We start from the raw sequence: 16,254 nt of genomic DNA, 5'->3' as shown, positions 1-16,254 counted from the left end.
TTCACTCATATCCAGCACCTTCCTGCTCACTTGCGCTCGTCAATGCGCCAACTCTTCACAAAGAGCCAGCGCTTGCCTGTTCGCCAGCGCTCTCAGACCAACACTCTTGCGCAGTTGTGGTGTCAAATCCAATGCGCCAGCTCTTGCCAAAGAGCCAGTGCTCACGGATCCAATGCTCGCCAATGCGCCAGCTTTTGCCAAAGAGCCATTGGTCACCTGCGCACCAGCGCTTGCCTGCTCTCCAGCGCTTTTCTGCGCATTCACCGAAAACTGCACTTCAGCAGAAATTGAGCACCAGCATCATCCTGTGTGCCATCGCCATTGGTTTGTCATATACATTATTAAGTATTTAGGGTATCATATAAGCCATGTCTATTGTCATATCCATGGCATTGTAGCTTTTAGTAAATAGAAAAGTTTCCACTTTTTTCTTGAAATCCTTAATATCGTCAGTCTTTCTGACGTCTGGTGGAAGTTTGTTATACATTCTTGAGATTGCCTATTTGAAAGCTCTAGAACCTACAGTAGAGGTGCATCTTGGCTCCCCAGGCTAATATTAGAATAGGACTCGTAAATACCTTGCTGATTGGAGGTTTTTGATTTTGGTTTAGGGCCATCAGCAGACGATCCTTTGATCTGTGGGGCTGCTCGTTGACTAACATGCTGGTACTGCCACGCTATTTGGCATAGAAAATTGCAGATCATTGATAATGTGTTTTAGTTCTGTATCTTGTAAACTGTTTTCCATTATTATTATTATTATTATTAGCTAAGCTAGAACCCTAGTTGTAAAAGCAGGATGCTATAAGCCCAACGGCTCTAACAGGGAAAAGGAATCAAGGAAATAGATAAATAATATAAGAAGTAATGAACATTAACAACATTAAAACAGATTTTTCAATATTAAACTTACCCGATAATCATGTAGCTGTCAACTCCGTTGCCCGACAGAATACTATGGAGGGATACGCCAGCTATCACAATACTAGAAGGGGGTGTACTTACCAGCGCCACCTGTGGCCAGGTACTCAATCATTTGTTGTTTACACCTCCTCAATTATTCCTCTGTCGTGCTTCCGGCTAGACGTTCTGGGATACGCTCATGGTCTTCGAGTTTATTCATGGATATTTGGTGAAGTATTCTCTTAGATTAACGGCTGTCGCATACTGGAATCCTTTTTATATTAGCTAGTTAGCTTTTATATAAACTCTGATTAACGGTTAATGAATTTTTGCTTGTTTTTTGGATCACCCTTTGACTTACTCTTTGAACCAAGATGTCTGACGTTTCGCAAGCTCCCTCCCATAGACGATGTAGGTCTTGCAATAGGCGTATTCCGAAGGTCTCGGTAGATCCTCACACCGCTTGTTCTGACTGTAGGGACAGGCCCTGTCTATTAGAAAATCGGTGTGAGGAGTGCGCCGGACTTTCGGAATTGGATTTTGTACGTCTTTTAAAATATTCATCCAAGTTAGAGAGAACTAGAGCTAGGAGAAGTTCTTCTCACTCTTCTATGTTTTCCTCACCTCATGATCCCCTACCTTTTCCTACCCCTGTAGTGGCTACCCCCGAACCTACTGTGTGCCCTCCGCCTGATATGTCAACTGTTTTGCGTGCTATTCAGGCTTTAGGAGACAAGGTAGAATCAGTGGTAAGTGACCATAAGTCTCTGATGGCCGAGGTTAAAGAACTGAAGGTCAAGAGTGCAGTGGGTGGAAATAGTGCCAGTGCTGTGACGAGTGCTAGTGTCTGTGCAGTGCCAAGTGCTAGTGGTGCCAGTGTGGTGCGTGAGGATTTTTCTGTGCGAGCCAGTCGTCCTCCCAGTCCGGGACCTCTTGCAAGCTCCCATGCCCAGGGGAGAAGCAATGTCGAAGGGCTTAAGGGTTCGACAGGCCTTGTTAGGCGCACAGAATTATCCTCGGTGGTTGCGGGCGTGTCTTCCTTAGACCGTCACTCCCACCTGCAGACGATTGAGCCCGTCTTCTCGTCCGCTGATCTTCATGCAGGGAAGAAACGTTGGTCTCAGGTCTCGAGACCGCTGAAACGTAGAGTTCAGTCAGCGAGTGCTCAGCCAGGTTGCAGTCATTGGCTCAGCTCCGACTCGCCTCTGTCATCGATCGACAGTACTCCGCCCAAGAGGAGTAAGGTTCTGCCTACACAGACCCCGACTGTGACTTTACCTCAGTCTTTTATCGCTTCTGCCGACCCCAAGTGGACCCTGCTTCAGTCCATGCAAGTTCAGCTTTCGGACTTAATGCGTGAATGTCGGGCTGAGAGTGTTGCACCTCCTGCACTCCCTCCACCTGTTCTCGCTGCACCTGTGCTCGCCCAGCCTGCACCTGCTCCGCCTGTGCTCTCCCAGCCTGCACCTGCTCTGCCTGCACTCCCTCCACCTGTTCTCGCTGCACCTGTGCTCGCCCAGCCTGCACCTGCTCCGCCTGTGCTCGCCCAGCCTGCACCTGCTCCGCCTGGTCGCAGCACCATCTGCCAGGCGTACGATGTTGCACCACTTTCGGAGTTTGCTGTTCACAGTGTTGTTCAGCCTCAGCCTTCTTTAAGGCAACCTTTGCTTGGGGATCAGGAGAGTTACACTCTTCCTCCTCCTCCCCTTGCTGCTCCACCAGTGGTGCAACTCTCGGTTGGGGTACAACAACCTCTCCCCTCCGTGAGTCTGTCTGCTGCACCAGCGCTGCACCGAGTTCAACCCTCATCTCATGCTCCACTCATCTCTCAGGAACAGGAACGGACTACACCGCCTCCGTCCTCCGTTCAGCTGGTGCATTCCTTGGGTGCAACTCTTGCTAGGAGTCAACCTCCTTCACCCTTGCACCTGCCTTCTGCTCCGACTGTTGTTCAACCTATGCAGTCTGAACCTCAGGTTTTCCCTCAAGTTGAGGAAACCTCTGCTGTTGTTCCTACCCGTTCTGACTCTGCGGTTCAGCATTCTGGTCCTTTTGCTTCGCTACCTTCTGCTGATGAAGTGTCGGATGATGAGGAGGCACATCTTGATCCCTCATCAGACGTGGAGGAGTCTAAGCCTTCTCCATTGTCTGTTGATTTTAGAAAGGTCTTGGCTCTACTCAGGGAGCTTTACCCTGACCACTTCGTCTCTGCTGTTCCCCGCTCTCCTCCATCTGAGTTTTCGCTAGGCGTGCAACAAGCTAAGTCGTGCTATACTAAGCTTGTCCTAGCTAGATCCTCCAAGAGGGCCTTAAGGATCTTAGGGGATTGGCTTCAGTCTAAACAACACCTGGGCAAGACTTCCTTCATGTTCCCTCCAACGAAGCTCGCATCGAAAGGTTGCGTTTGGTATGCCACAGGGGAAGCACCAGGCTTGGGAGTTCCTGCCTCTGCCCAGGCTGACTTCTCAAGTCTGGTGGACTCGCCTAGGAGGACTGCGATGAGACGCTCGAAGGTTTGTTGGACCTTCTCAGACCTGGATCATCTTCTGAAAGGGTTGTTCAGAGCTTTCGAGATGTTCAATTTTCTCGACTGGTGCCTGGGAGCCCTCAGCAAGAAAACATCTCCTGCGGACAAAGACTCTGCCATGTTAATTATGTCCTGCATGGATAAGGCTATCAGGGATGGATCGGGTGAGCTAGCGTCGTTATTTGTATCAGGGGTGTTGAAGAAAAGAGAACAACTGTGTTCCTTCCTCTCAGCCAGCATTACACCGTGCCAGCGGTCACAGCTCCTTTTTGCTCCACTCTCAAAGTTCCTCTTTCCCGAGGAGCTAGTTAAGGACTTGTCGGCTGCCCTGATACAGAAGGACACGCACGATCTTGTAGCTTCATCGGCTCGTAAGTCTAAGGTTACCACCTCTGCCCCCAAGACTTATCGCTCTCCAGTGGCTGATACCCCGGCCACTAGGTTCATACCGCCCTTTCGTGGTAGAGCCCCCAGCCGAGGAAGCTCCCGTCCAGACTCTCACAGGGGCAAGTCTAAGAAAGGACCCAGGACATCCAAGGGAAAGCACTGACTCTCAGATTCTCCAGACAACAGTAGGTGCCAGGCTCAAGATCTTCTGGCAAGCCTGGGAGAAGAGAGGTGCAGACGCACAGTCTGTCAGTTGGCTGAGGTACGGTTACAGGATTCCATTCTGCCTCAAACCGCCTCTGACCACATCGCCCATCAACCTCTCTCCCAACTACAAAGAAGAGGACAAGAGGCTAGCATTGCAACAGGAGGTGTCGCTACTTGTGCAGAAGAAGGCAGTGGTTATAGTCCGGGACCATCAATCCCCGGGCTTCTACAACCGTCTCTTTCTTGTGGCCAAAAAGACAGGAGGTTGGAGACCGGTGCTGGACGTCAGCTCTCTCAACGAGTATGTCACCAAGCAGACGTTCACAATGGAGACGACCAAGTCGGTCTTAGCAGCGGTCAGACAGGAGGACTGGATGGTCTCGTTGGACTTGAAAGATGCATACTTTCACGTTCCCATTCATCCAGACTCCCAACCTTTCCTGAGATTCGTTTTCGGAAAGGTTGTCTATCAGTTCCAAGCCCTGTGTTTTGGCCTAAGCACAGCTCCTATGGTCTTTACTCATCTGATGAGGAATGTAGCGAAATTCCTGCACTTATCGAACATCAGAGCCTCCCTCTACCTAGACGACTGGCTGTTGAGAGCCTCCACGAGTCGTCGTTGTCTGGAGAACCTCTCTTGGACTTTAGATCTAATCAGAGACCTAGGTCTATTAGTCAATTTAGAGAAATCTCAACTCATTCCCTCCCAATCCATTGTGTACCTGGGAATGGAGATTCAGAGTCGGGATTTTCGGGCTTTTCCATCGGCCCCCAGGATAAACCAAGCCCTACAGTGCATCATGAGCATGCTGAAGAGGAGCAATTGCTCAGTGAGACAGTGGATGAGTCTCACAGGGACCCTCTCATCTCTGGCCCTGTTTGTCGAGCTGGGGAGACTCCACCTCCGCCCTCTTCAATTCCATCTTGCAGCTCATTGGGACAAGGGCTCGACTCTAGAAGCAGTCTCTATCCCTATCAACCAAGAGATGAAGACCACTCTCCGGTGGTGGAAGCACAATCTTCTTCTCAAGGAGGGTCTTTCATTGGCCATCCAGACCCCCCATCTTCTTCTCTTCTCGGATGCATCGGACTCGGGCTGGGGTGCGACCTTGGACGGACGGGAATGCTCAGGAGTGTGGAACAAGGAACAAGGATTACTCCACATCAATTGCAAGGAACTGTTAGCAGTCCATCTTGCCCTGTTGAACTTCAAGTCCCTCCTGCTAGGCAAAGTGGTGGAGGTGAATTCAGACAACACCACAGCCTTGGCTTACATCTCCAAGCAAGGAGGGACCCATTCGAGGAGCCTTTACGAGATCGCAAGGGACCTCCTCATTTGGTCAAGAGGTCTAAACCTCACTCTGGTCACGAGGTTCATCCAGGGCGATATGAATGTTTCAGCGGATCGCCTCAGCAGAAGGAATCAGGTCATTCCCACGGAATGGACCCTCCACAAGAGTGTGTGCAACAGACTTTGGACGTTGTGGGGTCAACCTACCATAGACCTGTTTGCCACCTCCATCACCAAGAGACTTCCGCTTTATTGTTCCCCTGTTCCAGACCCTGCAGCGGTTCATGTAGATGCTTTCCTTCTGAACTGGTCCCATCTCGACCTGTACGCATTCCCTCCGTTCAAGATTATAAACAAAGTTCTGCAGAAATTCGTCTCGCACGAAGGGACACGGCTGACGCTGGTTGCTCCCCTTTGGCCTGCAAGAGAATGGTACACAGAGGTACGTCAATGGCTAGTCGACTTCCCCAGGACTCTACCTCTAAGAGTGGACCTTCTACGTCAACCACACGTAGACAGGTTGCACCCAAACCTCCACGCTCTTCGACTGACTGCCTTCAGACTGTCGAAAGATTCGCTAGAGCTAGAGGCTTTTCGAAGGAGGCAGCCAGTGCGATTGCCAGAGCTAGAAGAATTTCCACTCGTAGAGTCTACCAGTCTAAGTGGGAGGTCTTCCGAAGCTGGTGTAGAGCCAATTCAATATCCTCTACCAATACCTCTGTGATCCAAATAGCTGACTTCCTTATTCATCTTAGGAATGAGAGATCCCTTTCAACTTCTACAATTAAAGGGTATAGGAGCATGTTGGCCTCAGTCCTCCGCCACAGGGGTTTGGACCTGTCTTCCAACAAGGACCTTCAAGACATTCTCAAGTCTTTTGAGACGTCTAAAGAACGTCGTCTTTCCACTCCAGGCTGGAATCTGGACGTAGTCTTAAGGTTCCTTATGACATCTAGGTTCGAACCTCTCCAGTCAGCTTCCTTCAAGGATCTTACCCTCAAGACTGCTTTTCTCGTTTGCCTTGCAACAGCTAAGAGAGTCAGTGAGGTTCATGCCTTCAGCAAGAACATTGGTTTCACAACCGAATCAGCTACATGTTCTTTTCAGCTTGGATTCCTAGCAAAGAACGAACTTCCTTCACGTCCTTGGCCTAGATCGTTCGAAATACCTAGCCTCTCCAACATGGTAGGTAACGAACTAGAGAGAGTTCTTTGCCCTGTCAGAGCTCTCAAATATTATCTGAAGAGGTCTAAACCTATTCGAGGACAGTCAGAAGCCTTATGGTGTGCCATCAAGAAACCCTCGAGACCCATGTCCAAGAATGGGCTTTCGTACTATATAAGGCTTCTGATCAGAGAAGCACATTCTCACTTAAAGGAGGAAGACCTTGCGTTGCTGAAGGTAAGGACCCACGAAGTAAGAGCTGTTGCTACTTCGTTGGCCTTTAATAAAAACCGTTCTCTGCAGAGCATTATGGATGCAACCTATTGGAGGAGCAAGTCAGTGTTTGCATCATTTTATCTGAAAGATGTCCAGTCTCTTTACGAGAACTGCTACACCCTGGGACCATTCGTAGCAGCGAGTGCAGTAGTAGGTGAGGGCTCAGCCACTACATTCCCATAATCCCATAACCTTTTTAACCTTTCTCTTGAATACTTTTATTGTTGTTTTTATGGTTGTTACGGTAGGCTAAGAAGCCTTCCGCATCCTTGGATTTGGCGGGTGGTCTATTCATTCTTGAGAAGCGCCTGGGTTAAAGGTTTGGTAGAGGTCCTTTAGTAGGGTTGCAACCCCTTGTACTTTGGCACCTTTGGGTTGATTCAGCCTCCAAGAGGAACGCTGCGCTCAGTAAGGAAGACGAACTTTAAATAAAAGGCAGAGTAACGGTTCTATTCGACTTCCTTACCAGGTACTTATTATTTCATTGTTATTTGAGATAACTGTTATATGAAATTTGGGGATACTTAGCTATCCTTTAATCATGTACACTGGTTTTCACCCACCTCCCTGGGTGTGAATCAGCTACATGATTATCGGGTAAGTTTAATATTGAAAAATGTTATTTTTATTAATAAAATAAATTTTTGAATATACTTACCCGATAATCATGATTTAATCGACCCTCCCTTTCCTCCCCAGAGAGAACCAGTGGACCGAGGAATAATTGAGGAGGTGTAAACAACAAATGATTGAGTACCTGGCCACAGGTGGCGCTGGTAAGTACACCCCCTTCTAGTATTGTGATAGCTGGCGTATCCCTCCATAGAATTCTGTCGGGCAACGGAGTTGACAGCTACATGATTATCGGGTAAGTATATTCAAAAATTTATTTTATTAATAAAAATAACATATTTCATATATAAGCCATAAAAAGACTTATGTCAGCCTGTTCATTGTAAAAACATTTGCTGCAAGTTTGAACTTTTTGATGTTCTACCGATTCAACTACCCGATTAGGAAGATCATTCCACAACTTGGTCACAGCTGAAATAAAACTTCTAGAATACTGTATAATACTGAGTCTCATAATGTAGAAGGCCTGGCTATTCTTGTAATTTAGATATAATTGTTTCATAGATGTACCTCTGGAATCAGGAACGAAAAGTTCACAATGGGGACGTTTATTTGTCTTCAGACTGTAAAAGTTTTTTTTGGTACCTCCAAACTTGCTGTTATTCCAGAAAAGTACACTGGAGATCACAATGCAGTACAAGTATTTTACTGAAGATTGTAAGACTTTATACCCAAACTCCCAGTTGTCAGAGGTCGCCATGCTATACTGATACCGTTAAGCGACTTACATTATGTTGAACTGATGCTCTTGATGTCTCATGAACAAGGAACTTGAATTTTTAACGGATTTTAATTGATCGATAGAAATCGTGTGGTAGAGACTGACGTCACAAAAGAAAATTTAGTGGAAGAAATAATATTGCATAAAAAAAAAAAAAATAAGAGTCATATATATGCAAGGTGTAGTTGCAAATATATACAATTAGACATGGTTTAACATTGCCACCACACTCATATTATGGTAGATTAGGTTAGGGTAAGGAAAGGTAGGTTAGGATAGGTTAAGGAAGGGTAGGTTAGGATAGGTCATGTCAGGGTAGATAAGCTTAAGGTAGTTTAGGTTTGGGTGGTTCTTGTTAGGGTAAGTTAGCTAATGCTGAGACTTTTTTTTTCATCATTTTTGTTCCATCACAAATAAAAACCACCTGTATGGCTCAGGTGAAGCTGGAACGGCCGTTCAAAATGTTGCCAAGGTAAACATAGCTGACTTTTGGGGTAGTGGTGATGCCCCTCCGACCCGACAGTTGAAGCAACCCTCACTTTGACTTCGGCTGCCAGACGTTGCAATTGCACTTTTCAGCATCCTCGTCTGGTTTTAATCATGTGCTTTTTGTTTGACAGTTTTCTGTCCTATACGCTGTTATCGAACATACTTGTTGCTGTTCTGTTCCTCGTGTATGTATGTGTGTGTGTGTGTGTGTGTGTGAGTGTGGCCTCACAACGACTACAACATTGGTTCTCCGTCGCCATAACCTCGTTCGTATGATCGTTACATTGGCATACGCGCGATCGTCCAAGTGTACGGTCGTCTAAGCCCACAATCGTCCAAGTGTACTGTCATCTGTGCCCATGATCGTCCAAGTGTACGGACGTCTATCCCCATGATGGTTCATGTGCTTGAGATTCCACGTGCACAGTCTTCCCTAACATGATCATCCACACACACACGATCTTTGACGCCCCAAACACCAAGACCTTCCAACTTGTTTGCGTGTCAGAGGTCGGAGCAGGTGACTTCTCATATCCGATCTTGGTAGTCGCACAAGCATAAGGTCAAGATCAAAATGGCTGCTCAGTAACCTGTCTGGTGAGCATTTTAAAAGCCAAGATCCAGCTTTGCTGAATCAGACTCCTATCAAAAGACTCATGTTGTGTATTTAGGAAAGATACAAATTACTTTAGAAATATGTGAATTTCTGTTTTGTGTTTGAGGTTATGAGGGCAGATACTGATTAGGTAATATTAATTCAAAAATAACTAAAAGACCAGGTTTTCATCCGTGATAAATAATTACTCTGGGAATACATTACTTATCTTTGATGAAAATGATATTTGAGTAATATTTACTTGAGAGTATGAGAGTAATGTTTAGTATGCTTTTAATAATATGTCCTCGACTTGATCAGTAGTTCTGTAGTAGCATGCGACTATATTTTGTTTTGTTTCAGGTCTCTACGAAGATGAAAGTGTTGCAGAAGAAGTTGATAAGACGTGGTTTTGAAATGAAGATGCATAGAAGTGAGCTGTCGACCTCTTGCTCAGGACAAATAAGGAAAAGATTGGAAGGATGTGAGGTAATCGAAGATGGCAAATGAAAAAATGCAGAGATTACTTTGTGGAGAACTCCCAGACAACGAGAACAGGAATCATCGAAAGGGGAAGGGAGCAAACCACCTGTTGTATTTGAAGCTCTCAAGAATACATTTAATCGAGCACCCAAGGCAAACAATTCAACGGACGTTACGAAGGCAGAGGAAACCAGAAAGGTTTGTAACAGTAGATCCTGTGAAGGTACTGTATTGGCTGTAGTATCTGAAGTTTAATGAAGTGCATGTTAGGGTAGGTTAGGTTAAGGTAGGATATGTTACGGTAGGTTAAGATACGTCATTTCAGGGTAGGTTAGGCTAGGGTTGGTTGTCTTAAGCTGGAAATTTTTGATCATTATTTTTCCTACATGAATTCAAATCCTCCTCCTTTCACTGGAGAACAACATGGCTTCAGTGAAGCTGTAATGGCCGTTTGAAATTTTACCAAGATAATCGCAGTTGCCTGTTCGGTAGCGGGTATGCCCCGCTCACCTGATGGTCGGAGCAACCTTCACTTTGACTTTGGCTGCCTGACGGCACAGGCGTGCTTTTTGGCGTCCTCGTCTGGCGATTTAATCGTGTGCTTTTTATTTGAGATTGAATATATGGTCTTTAAGGTAGTGAAGTCGTGTTCGAAGGATGTTAATGGAATAAGCCAAGGTAGTAGGTTGTAGGTTGATGACGGCACCAGCCACCCTCTGAGATACTACCTTTGGGGAGTTATCAGTTCCTTTGACTGGCCAGACGTACTACATTGGATCCCTCTCTCTGATTACAGCTCATTTTCCCTTTGCCTACACAAACACCAAATAGTCTGGCTTGTTCTTTATATATTCTCCTCTGTCCTCATACACCTGAATATAACAAGATTATCAAAACATTCTTCTTTGGTCGAGGGGTTAACCATTGTAATGTAATTGTTCAGTGGCTAATATCCTCTTGGTAAGGGTACAAGAAACTCTTTAGCTATGGTAAGCACCTCATCTAGGAGAAGGACACTCCAAAATCAAACCATTGTTATCTCATCTTGGGTAGTGCCATAACCTCTGCCCCATGGTCTTCCACTCTCTTGGGTTAGAGTTCTCTTGCTTGAGGGTACACTGGGGCACACTATTCTATCTTATTTCTCTTCCTCTTGTTTTGCTAAAGTTTTATAGTTTATATATGAAAGATTTATTTTATTGTTGCTACCGACCCCCACTTCACACACATTACTCCTGGGGAAGGGCCCTCGGCTTTTTCCCCGCAACGGACTTACCTCGTCCCCTACTCTGGGTAGGGGAAGCCGAGACAGAAGCCCCGTCGGACCGTCCACTGGGTGACGGTAACGGCGAAGAGATGCTAGATTTCCTGGGAGAACGTTTCGACGACTTCTTCTTCTTCGTGCCGTAACGCACCCACTGAATCTCACTCCAACTAACACACTCAATGCACGTATCCGATGGCGAGCACATCCTGCCCCTACAGGAAGAGCAAAGGGAGTGAGGGTCCACTTCGGGCTTGGAAAGGAACGCTCCACACGACTTTCCGGCTCTAGGCCCAGGACAACGGCGGATCTGCTCCATAGCACACAACCACAAGGCACAGGAACGAAGGGAATCAACAAGGAATACACTTGGAAAGCACAAGGAAGGGCAGTCAACACGCAAGAACACAAGGGATAAGCACAAAGATACCACGCGGGACACACGAGTCGGACACAAAGGGTCGAAAGAGACGAGAGCGACGTGATGGTATCACGTCACGATCAGAGAACTTACTGGCTAACGGGACCCAAGCGGACCTCGACCTAGCTCAAGGCTACCCTCGGGGCACGTTCTCTCACTCCCGGGTTAGCCCTCCATAGAAAACGGGTGTAGGGTATACTACACAAAACTCTGGTCGGTAGAGAGGAGATTGAAGGTAACTCCTAAGAAAGTAGTTCTCGGTAAGTATGTTAGGAAAAATAAAAATTACTTAAAATTTTTTATTTCAATATTGCTACCATTCTTCATACATACATACATATACCAAAGGCACTTCCCCCAATTTTGGGGGGTAGCCGACATCAACAAGAAACAAAACAAAAAAGGGGACCTCTACTCTCTACGTTCCTCCAGCCTAACCAGGGACCCAGCCGAGTTCAGCTGGTACTGCTAGGGTGCCACAGCCCAACCTCCCACATTTCCACCACAGATGAAGCTTCATACTGCTGAGTCCCCTACTGCTGCTACCTCCGCGGTCATCTAAGGCACCGGAGGAAGCAGCAGGGCCTACCGGAACTGGGTCACAATCGCTCGCCATTCATTCCTATTTCTAGCACGCTCTCTTGCCTCTCTCACATCTATCCTCCTATCACCCAGAGCTTTCTTCACACCATCCATCCACCCAAACCTTGGCCTTCCTCTTGTACTTCTCCCATCAACTCTTGCATTCATCACCTTCTTTAGCAAACAGCCATTCTCCATTCTCTCAACATGGCCAAACCACCTCAACACATTCATATCCACTCTAGCCGCTAACTCATTTCTTACACCCGTTCTCACCCTCACCACTTCGTTCCTGACCCTATCTACTCAAGATACACCAGCCATACTCCTCAGACACTTCATCTCAAACACATTCAATTTCTGTCTCTCCATCACTTTCATTCCCCACAACTCCGATCCATACATCACAGTTGGTACAATCACTTTCTCATATAGAACTCTCTTTACATTCATGTCCAACCCTCTATTTTTTACTACTCCCTTAACTGCCCCCAACACTTTGCAACCTTCATTTACTCTCTGACGTACATCTGCTTCCACTCCACCATTTGCTGCAACAACAGACCCCTAGTACTTAAACTGATCCACCTCCTCAAGTAACTCTCCATTCAACATGACATTCAACCTTGCACCACCTTCCCTTCTCGTACATCTCATAACCTTACTCTTACCCACATTAACTCTCAACTTCCTTCTCTCACACACCCTTCCAAATTCTGTCACTAGTCGGTCAAGCTTCTCTTCTGTGTCTGCTACCAGTACAGTATCATCCGCAAACAACAACTGATTTACCTCCCATTCATGATCATTCTCGTCTACCAGTTTTAATCCTCGTCCAAGCACTCGAGCATTCACCTCTCTCACCACTCCATCAACATACAAGTTAAACAACCACGGCGACATCACACATCCCTGTCTCAGCCCCACTCTCACCGGAAACCAATCGCTCACTTCATTTCCTATTCTAACACATGCTTTACTACCTTTGTAGAAACTTTTCACTGCTTGCAACAACCTTCCACCAACTCCATATAACCTCATCACATTCCACATTGCTTCCCTATCAACTCTATCATATGCTTTCTCCAGATCCATAAACGCAACATACACCTCCTTACCTTTTGCTAAATATTTCTCGCATATCTGCCTAACTGTAAAATCTGATTCATACAACCCCTACCTCTTCTAAAACCACCCTGTACTTCCAAGATTGCATTCTCTGTTTTATCCTTAATCCTATTAATCAGTACTCTACCATACACTTTTCCAACTACACTCAACAAACTAATACCTCTTGAATTACAACACTCATGCACATCTCCCTTACCCTTATATAGTGGTACAATACATGCACAGACCCAATCTACTGGTACCATTGACAACACAAAACACACATTAAACAATCTCACCAACCATTCAATTACAGTCACACCCCCTTCCTTCAACATCTCAGCTTTCACACCATCCATACCAGATGCTTTTCCATACTCTCGTTTCATCTAGTGCTCTCCTCACTTCCTCTTTTGTAATCTCTCTCTCATTCTCATCTCCCATCACTGGCACCTCAACACCTGGAACAGCAATTATATCTGCCTCCCTATCATCCTCAACATTCAGCAAACTTTCAAAATATTCCGCCCACCTTTTCTTTGCCTCCTCTCCTTTTAACAACCTTCCATTTCCATCTTTCACTGTCTCTTCAATTCTTGCGCCGGCCTTTCTTACTCTCTTCACTTCTTTCCAAAACTTCTTCTTATTCTCTTCATATGACTGACCCAGTCCCTGACCCCACCTCAGGTCAGCTGCCCTCTTTGCCTCACGTACCTTGCGCTTTACTTCCACCTTTTTCTCTCTATATTTTTCATACTTCTCTATACTATTACTCTGCAGCCATTCTTCAAAAGCCCTCTTTTTCTCTTCCACTTTTACCTTCACTCCTTCATTCCACCATTCACTGCCCTTCCTCATGCTGCCTCCAACAACCTTCTTGCCACATACATCACTTGCAATCCCAACAAAACTTTCTTTTGCTAACTTCCACTCCTCCTCTAAATTACCAGTTTCTCTTACTCTCACCTCGTCATATGCCATTTTCAACCTTTCCTGATATTTACTTTTTACCCCAGGTTTTATTAGCTCTTCAACCCTCACTAGCTCCCTTTTACATCCACCTACTCTATTCCCCCACTCTTTTGCTACAACCAATTTTCCTTCCACCAAAAAATGATTAGACATACCGTTAGCCATACCCCTAAACACGTGCACGTCTTTCAATCTTCCAAACATTCTTTTAGTTACCAACACATTATCCATTAATGCCCTTTCTACTACTCTTCCATTTGCCACTCTTACCCATGTATACTTATTTTTATCTTTCTTTTTAAAAAAGCTAGCACTTATTACCATCTCTTGTTCAATACACATATCTACCAGTCTCTCACCACTCTCATTTTCACCTGGTACGCCATACTTCCCAATGACATCTTCTACCTCTCCAGCGCCCACTCTAGCATTTAAGTCACCCATAACAACTACATAATTCCTTCTACCCAGTCCTTCTACACACCTAGTTAATTCATTCCAAAACTCATTCCGCTCTTCTTCACTTTTCTCACTACCTGGCTCATACGCACTGACAAACGCCCAACATTCCCTACCCAACCTAACCCTTACCCACATTAACCTAGATGATATCTCCTTCCATTCCACTACTTTACCTGTCATCCATTCACTCAGCAATAAAGCCACACCCTCTCTCGCTCTTCCCCTTTTAATCCCAGACACTACCAGACATTTCACCAAACATCACTTCACCCTTTCCTTTCATCTTTGTCTCACACAAGGCCAATACATCCATCCTTCTACTTCTAAACATACTTCCAATCTCACATCTTTTACTCTCTATCGTACTACATCCACGCACATTCAAACACCCCAAAACTAGAGTGCGGGGAGCAGTCACTCTCCCCCCAGCTCCATCTCTTTGTTGCTGTCTCATAGGATTTTTTTTACAGGAGAGGGGGTTCCCAGCCCCCTCGTCCCGTCCCTTTTAGTCGCCTCTTACGACACGCAGGGATAACGTTGGCGCTATTCTAATTGTTTTATGCCCCCGCGGCCACAGGGGGCTTATGCCCCCACGGCCACAATAAAATATTTTATTGATTTCCTTATTTCCTTTTCTCACTGGGCTACTTTCCCTGTAGTAGCCCTTGGGCTTATAGCATTCTGCTTTTCCCTAATAACTGTAATTGTGTGACAGTTTTCTGTCCTACCTGCCATTATCAAACATACATGTCCCTGTCGGGCGGCATATCCGTTGCTGTTCTTTCCTCTGTTTGTGTGGCCTCACAACGACAACATGAATGTGAGGATGTTGGTTTTCATCAGTTCCTCTTGAACTTCTCCATTTTGCAGACAAGGTTCAAGATGGAGACTCCATATTCAGTTCTCCAAGTTGTCAGGAAGAACGACTACCTTCTGACCCTAGACCTGAAAGATGCTTACTTTCAGGTCCCCATCCATCCTACTTTGAGGAAGTACCTAAGGTTTCCCTGTCGAGACAAGCTGTTACAGTTCAAGGTGCTGTACTTTGGCATCTACAGCCCCCCAGGTTTTCACAAAAGTCTTTGTCCATGTCTCATTGTGGGCTCATTCCTTGGTCATCAGGCTCATGAGATACCTAAACGACCGACTTCTCTTGGCGAAATCCCGAGCTCTCCCGCTGAAACACAGAGAACTACTACTGGATGCAGCTGAACCTGCAGAAATCCATTCTTGTCCCCAACCATTCCTTCAGGTATCTGAGTATAGACATAAACTTGGTGCAAGCCAAATCTTTCCCTGCTGAAGACAGAGTGGTAAGGTTCTGGACTTTAGCAGCATCTTTCCTGAAATTAGACCTCTTGCATGGCCTGATGTGGCAGAAGTTGTTAGGTCACCTCTCCTCGTTAGAGAAACTCGTCCCCCTGGGGGCATTGCATCTGCGCTCGGAGTAGTGGCCTCTGAAGACCCAGTGGTCTCAAGCCTCGGACTATCCGACAACCCTGCTGCAAGTACCTCAAGAGGTGATATCGGACCTCGTGGTGGCTGAACGAGGAGAACCTGTTTGCGGGAAAACCCCTTCAGGATCTGCCCTCACAGTTCATGCTGTTCACAGATGCATCTTGCCAGTGATGGGGCACTCATCTGGGAAATGAACAGATCTCTTGCCTATAGTCAGAAGAAGACGAGCTTCCGCATAAACTTCCTGGAAATGAAAACAGCACAACTAGCATTACTCCACTTTGCAAAGACTCTGACAAGTCACTCCGT

The 16,254-nt window shown here is 46.1% G+C and overlaps 1 long non-coding RNA gene across 1 annotated transcript in view; it reads left to right on the top strand.

Moving 5' to 3' along the window:
* LOC137626571 (uncharacterized) overlaps window positions 1-16,254 on the top strand; it is a 70,851-nt gene that overhangs the window by 8,522 nt on the left and 46,075 nt on the right. The window contains exon 2 of the long non-coding RNA XR_011041057.1: window positions 9,557-9,874. This is a non-coding gene — a long non-coding RNA (uncharacterized lncRNA). The remainder of the gene's footprint in view (window positions 1-9,556; window positions 9,875-16,254) is intronic.

Source organism: Palaemon carinicauda, chromosome 34 (assembly GCF_036898095.1).
Source record: "Palaemon carinicauda isolate YSFRI2023 chromosome 34, ASM3689809v2, whole genome shotgun sequence".
In the NCBI taxonomy this organism is placed as follows: Eukaryota; Metazoa; Arthropoda; class Malacostraca; order Decapoda; family Palaemonidae; genus Palaemon; species Palaemon carinicauda.
The sequence above is the reverse complement of the archived record's forward strand: the minus strand, read 5'-3'. Positions and strand labels throughout refer to the sequence as shown.